General features: G+C 37.5%; 1 non-coding gene across 1 annotated transcript; it reads left to right on the top strand.

Moving 5' to 3' along the window:
* Positions 1-5,711: 5,711 nt before the first annotated feature.
* On the top strand, positions 5,712-5,848 carry LOC142441688 (small nucleolar RNA SNORA47). Its single transcript, XR_012783042.1, has one exon. It is a non-coding gene; the product is annotated as a small nucleolar RNA SNORA47 (small nucleolar RNA).
* Positions 5,849-7,171: the final 1,323 nt, after the last annotated feature.

Genomic DNA, 7,171 nt, shown 5'->3' with positions numbered 1-7,171 from the left:
CACCGCCTAACAATGCTTTTTCACTTATTTTATATATCAGCATTTATGATTGTCATACCTTCCTTCTGGATTTTGGTTTTCATTAATTTAAGATTGCCGCCTGTAGTTTCATTAGTTTTTGTTTGTTTTGTGAGTTTTTATTGTGAAGGTGGAGCTTCATCTCTACCTCATCTTCTATCAATGTTTCTGGTACTGAATTGAATAGCCTTCTCTTTAGACATATTTAATTCAGACCCATTCTTGTGAGCTCTGTGTGAAAATACACTGCAGCACATCCAGTTCCATCCAGGATCCTCGCTGGCAGAGTGGGTACGAGTTGGGTTGCTAACCACAAGGTCAAAACCACCAGCACTCCTCAGCAGAACAATAGGACTTTCTGCTCCTGTAAAGAGATCCAGCCTCTGAAACCAACAGAAATAGTTCTACCCTGTCCTATACGGTTGCCATGAGTCAGAGTCGACTCAATGGCAGTGAGTTTTGAGGTTTTAAAAGATTGTTTATGAAAGATATGTGCTTCTCAGTTTGAAACTGAAAAAGATCTCTGTTGTTCTCTCCACTCATCAATTTTGTTTGGCTTAAAATTGAAGAATAAACTGTTGATTACTATTAGGAGGTAAGAACAGAGACACAGTTTCCCATCTCTTGTAGCTAAGGAAACTGGGGAGAATATTCTTCAAATGTAAGACAGCCATCAGCCTGTCCCAAACAACAAGAAGAAGATTCTATCTGGAGAAGAAAATGATGTCGTTCAAGACAATCTACTCCGTGTAACAGAGAAAAACAATTCTCAACTTTTTTCTCCCATGTATTATCAGGGGGAGGGAATACATTTATTATAACAAATAAAATATATGACATGTGAAAAACAAAAATTGTAGTTAGTTTCTTTGTAGCTTTCTTCCTTGAAGAAGCATGATTTTAAAAGATCACTCAACTTTTGTGACTTGAACTCTGTCTAACGTGGCCATCATCATCACCACTTATTCTTTAGATGATGTCCCACGATAGCATAACATTTTTTGCTGTCAAGCATATAGTGACTCACAGCTATCCTATAGGATAGTGTAAAACTGTCTCATGGGATTTCCATGACTGTAAATCTTTACAGAATCAGACTGTCCATCATTCTCCCTCAGACCCTCTGATGGGTTTGAACCACTGACCTTTTGGTTAGCAGCCTAGCATCTTTAACCACTGCACCACCAGGATCCTTTTGTAATAATGTGTATAAGAATTCTCATTATCTCTCTTAAGGACCATTTAATGCCTACGTAATGCTTCCATTCACACATTACTGCCATCGAGTCAATGCTGACTCATAGCCACCTGACTGCCCTCTGGGTTTTTGAGACGAACTTTCTAGGGGGACAGAAAGCATCATTTTTCTCCTGGAGTTTCAAACTGCTGATCTTGCTGGAAGTAGCTCAATGTGTAACAACTACACCACCAGGGAATTTAATCAAGAATTTTTATGAAGCTTTACTGGATTATCCCAATTTATTTTATTCTCTCCCACTCTGAAACCCTGTAGCATGTACAATAGTCTCTATAGTGGGCACTAACCATATTGTTTCATGGGTTTATACACTGGCAACTTTATTACCTTATGTTTATTACTACTTTTTATTGTTCAAAGTTTACCTTTATTAGCTCCATATCTTTTTTATTTTACTCAGTGGTTCCACAGATCCTATTCTACACTGTAAACCATTTGAGAGCTAGGACAATATATTTTATTGATGTGCTTTCTGAATTGATCCAATAATAAATGCTCAACAAGCATCCTAATTGATTTACTGATCGGGCTAAACTGGAACTCCGGGTTCAAATGATTCGTTTAAGGACACAAGGAAGTAGAAATTGAAAGAACCTACATTGAGCTGTTTTGAAAGAGAAGAGGACATATCATTAGGGAATAGATACATTGAAAAAATAGTGAGCCATTGAATCATGATTTTAGTCTTCACAATAATGAAAAATGTTTCCCTAGTGCTTCTGATTAAATATAATGGATGGAACTGGCATGGATCAATTAGATGAACATGTCTGAAAAAATAAAATAGTCAATTTGATAGTGAATTATTGACCCTGATTCTGACATTAAAATCAATATCACATAAGCCAATTTTTTCTCATGTATCCTCCTTCACATTTAAAGAAATGGGATTGTTTTCAACATAATTTTCACTTAAAGTTCAATTATTCAGGTTAAGTTAATTAACAACAAATGTCATGAAGCAGGGGTTATATACCATTAATGATATTTTAAATGTTACTGGAAGATTTTAATTTCATTTTTAGTTCAGCCACTTGCAAACTATGTGAATTTAAGCCATGGGTCCATTTCACTCAAAGCCTCAGTTTCTTAATAATGAAGTTAACATAATTCTGCCTCCTTCACAGACTCTATAAAAGGATGAATTGAAGCTCTCAAACTCATTGCTGTCAAATTGATTCCAACTATTAGTGACCCAACCGGGCAGGGTGCACCCCTAGCCGCGAGGGTACCCCTAGCCTCCTCTTTCTCTCAAGGAATGGCTTGTGGTCTTGAACTGTTTATCTTATAGATAGCCTTCCAATATATAACTTACTACTCCACCAAGGTTCCTATGAAATGAAATAGGGCCCGTGAAAGCACTACAGCATTGTATACATTAAACAATATTATACACATATAAAATACATTTAAGTTTTTTGATTTTAAACAACTAAAACATCTTATAGAAAATATTAATAATTTCATATTAGGCTTTAAAATAAAAACAACACCGTTCTGAAATGCATTTTCTCGACAGAAATCCTTTTTGTCTTGTTCTAGCTAAGAAACTTGCTTTGCTTTCACGCATTCTTCAGTCTGCTGAGTAGGCCATTCTGACGGTCAATAAGATAAAGGAATTTAATTACAACAGAAACTATGCCAACGGATGTTGTCTCTCTCTTTAATAGATGCAGTCCCTCCTTTTGTTCCAGGCAAGGTTCGGAAAGCTCTTATTTTAGATTTCCTACATAGGCTGCAACCTGATCCTAGGTTGCTATCCTCTTACATTTGGCTGATTGTTTTGTACACAAGGGATTAGGTGCAGCAGATTAGATATTACTATGGAGACCGTGGCCTCTTAAACTTCTCTTCTGAGCCTCCTATTTGATAAGTGATGAATACTCTTTATAGACAATAGTCCAATATGATTGTGTTACATAAAAGATGAAAACACCGTTGCTGATTTTCAGAGTTACTTTGTGTTCCCTGCTGGCCGCAGGGCCTGCTATGAGGCGATGGCCATGAGGAGGAGAGAATGAGGCTGATGGATTGATGATCTCACATAGGCCTTTGTCTAGACTGTGGAATCACTTATGATCATTGGGCCAAACCACTAGCATCTCTTTGTCTTCTGAGATCTATCTGAGATGTATATAGTCAATGTATTTATTCTAATTTGTTAGTAGAGCATATGTAGGTGTATGTAACCCTTTACTTTTAGTCTTTAGGTGAAGAATGAGTTTCTTGTAGTGATGTTAAGTAAATTTTTAAAAAACAAATCTGGCCATCTTTACCATTAAAGTCACATGTCTAGAACATACACATTTGACTATATGATTTGGCTTAATCCTACCATCTTGTTATTTGTATTCTACATTTCCTATCTTTTCTCTGTTACCTTTTGTACTTATTTTTTAATTGAGTATTTTGTGCCCCATTTTAGGGACCCCTCTGTGTTATGCTGCCAACCTAAGGCCAGCAGTTTGAAGCCACCAGCCATTCCGTGGAGAAAGATAGGGCTGTCTACTCCTTTGAAGAGTTCCAGTCCCAGAAACTCACAGGGGCAGTTCTACCCTGTCCAAGTCCACACAATCACAATGATTTTGGGGTTGTAATAGTACAATGTTCAAGTGTTTGCCTGCTAACAGAAAGATCAGCCATTTGAACACACCTACCAGCTCTATATAAGCAAGACATAGTGGTGTGCTCACATAAAGATCCACAGTAATTCTGCTCTAGGCCAGTTATGCACTAGCACATAGGATTCCTGTAAGTTAAAATCAACCCCATGGCACCTAATAGCAGTAGCCATTTTATGTTCTGTATAGGTGTGGTAGTTACATAATGTGGTGTCAATTTGATTATGAGTGAGTCTGGCCTGTCAATCAAGATATAACTAATGCCAGCATGGGCATAGCCTTCTCTTGAGAATTCTGGGAATCCCTGTATTTTCCCCCTTGGAGACTCTTTACTGACAAAACTGTCTCCTTGAGACGATGCTCTACTGACAATAAACATGGCACTATGCTGGTAGATCCCATGTCCTGGGAACGGGAGAAGTCACGTGGAGACCCCTGCTAGAGCTGAGATGCTTACAACACCACTGGATTCAGAAGACTTCCAACCCACTGGCCTGTGATCTTCCTGTATTCAGAATCGTTACGTGTGTTCATGAGTCTGAAGAGGACTTTATATAGATTGGTATTGGACATATGGGCTAATATCAGATTTATGGACTTGATCTGGACTAGGCTGAGATTTTTTTAATGTACAATTACCTTTTATATAAAACTCTGTGTTATACACATATGAGTTTCTATGGGTTGTTTCTCTAGTCAACCCATATGAACACAATTGGCTTCTTAGATAAAGCTTTTTATTGTCGTTTTGTAATTAGTACATTTATATAACTTTAGCTTATTGTTGGCTATCTTCAAGTGATATTAAGACATTTCACATATAGATTAAGAACATTATACAACTATACTTTCATTTTTCCAATACTGGCCTCTGAGTTGAACACATTCTGCTGGCATGGTAGGGATGCTAAGCAAAAAGTTTGTGGTTCAAAGCCACTAGCCACTCCATTGGAGAAAGATTAGTATAGAGGGTCACTGTGAGTCAGAATCAATGAACGGTTGTAGGTTGGGTTTATTGTTGTCACAGATTTTACATATACTTACACTAGGGACCACACAAAGATTTCTGATAGTTTTGGTTCCAATGAAAAATTACTTTTTAAGAGATTGAAATAACGAATCAGAAATATTTCATACTTACCTTTGAAGCCAGCATTTCTTCTACTCTTAATTCCTTTGAGCAATCCAGATTTTTACTCTAATATATCTTGTGGTATAAGAAATATTGGTCTTAATTAATTTTATATTTGAAAAAGTGCTTATTTCAACTTAAAATTTGAATATTATTTTCTATATTATTCATCTTAAAATTTGAATACTTTTTAATGAATTCTAGGCTGGTGGCTTTTAAAATTAATTAATACTTCTAAAATGTTTCTCTAAGGGCAATGAGTTTGGTTTGGGTTTGAGAACCAAAGGGCAAAATGGTTTATATGCTTAATTGGATTTATGAACTACTTCCCTTTGCATGAAAGAAGAAGAAATGGTTGGTTCCCAACTACCATTACTGAATGTTTTTATTAGGGAGCTAATAGATTCTTCTTGAATAAAATGTGAAAATCATGGAAAGAGACTTAAAATTCCTATTAGACACCTGATTTCCTGGTCACATTGAGACTGGAGGGACCCCTGAATCTATTGACTGGAAAGTAATTGAACTTTAAGCCAAAACTATTCTATGAAGTGATCTTTAAAGTGGACACAGGTTTATCCCAATAAGTAATGTCTGCCTTGAGCACTGCTCCCTATTGTGGAATTACCTGTATGAGGCTGAAATAACAGCAGTAATTTTAAAGCACAGATAAGAAGCCTAGTGGAGGACTGAGAAGGTGAGGCAGCTCTGTACCGTGCTGCCAGCCACTGGTGAAGGCCTCCGAAAGTGAAGGGTCGCCAAGGCAGAGATGCCCCTCTGCCACCTTCAGAGAGGCAATGTCCTGCTGGCCGACATTGTAAGAGGAAAAAATAAAGAAGTTTGATACTTTAAGTGGCAGAAAGTATAGGTTAATGTTGATAAAAAAATAAATAGAAGAGATAGTGAGACTAGTGAAATATTATAAAGTATGTAACCCTTTTCAGTGAGATTTACATGTAAAAAAACAAAACAAAACAACTTTGTGGCGTGCATTTTTATCACCAAAATTGATCCACTGTCTTCTGGCATGTATTACTTCTTGGTAAGCAGGGATTGTTGAACTTACTGAATCTATAAAATCTTTGATAATTCAACATTTTATCACTTATTGTCATGCTGCTTAATGTTTCATCTAGTACCAGGAAAATGAGCCTCATGGGCTGGAAGGGTTTAAAATGTTATTGGTAATGCAGAGCTGCTTTCTCAAAGCAGATAGACCTGAGTGGCATGGATGAAGTCAAGCTTTCAGGACCTTCATGTGCTCATGTGGCATGACTGAAAGTGATGAAGTCAAGCTTTCAGGACCTTCATGTGCTCATGTGGCATGACTGAAAGTGATGAAGTCAAGCTTTCAGGACCTTCATGTGCTCATGTGGCATGACTGAAAGTGACGAAGTCAAGCTTTCAGGACCTTCATGGGCTCATGTGGCATGACTGAAAGTGAGAAGCAGCAGTAATACTACGTCAATATTCAGGACGTAGAATGTATGAAGTATGTATCCAGAAAAGTTTTAATTTGTAAAAAAATTAAATGGAACACAAAGGAAAATATTTTAGACATTAAAGAGCTAAAATTGACCGAATCAGCAAACCAGAAGCACCGGATGATGTAACTAAGAATGCTGTATCAAGTTGGAGAAAGGCTTCTTAACAACATGTGATATGGAAATGGCACACTTTGCTTGCTGAAAGGGTACTGGAAGGACTTGCAGCCTTCAGTGTGAGTTCCACCTAAATGAAAGACACCCCAGGCCTTCACAACTAGACCAGTAGGTATGATCATGATGAGCAGAGGGAAATTAGATGTTGTCAAGGACTTCAAGCTTGCTGGGACCCACAACCAAGACCATGGAATCAGCAGCCAGATGATCGAATGGCACAGTGCATTAGGTATTTCTGCTACACACGATCTTTTTAAATCCTTGGGAAACAAGGATGCTACTTTGAGGGTCAAGGTGCCTGACCCACACCACGTATTTCAAATCACCTCATCTGCCTGTAAAAGTTGGACATTACAAGGAAAACCAAGGGAAAATCAATGCATTTGAATGATGATATTGAGGAAGAATATTGAAGGTACTATGGATTGGCAAAAGAAGAAACAGACGTGTCTTGGAAAAAGTACAGCCAGAATGCTCCTTA

Source organism: Tenrec ecaudatus, chromosome 2 (genome assembly GCF_050624435.1).
Source record: "Tenrec ecaudatus isolate mTenEca1 chromosome 2, mTenEca1.hap1, whole genome shotgun sequence".
Classification (NCBI taxonomy): domain Eukaryota; kingdom Metazoa; phylum Chordata; class Mammalia; order Afrosoricida; family Tenrecidae; genus Tenrec; species Tenrec ecaudatus.
The sequence above is the reverse complement of the archived record's forward strand: the minus strand, read 5'-3'. Positions and strand labels throughout refer to the sequence as shown.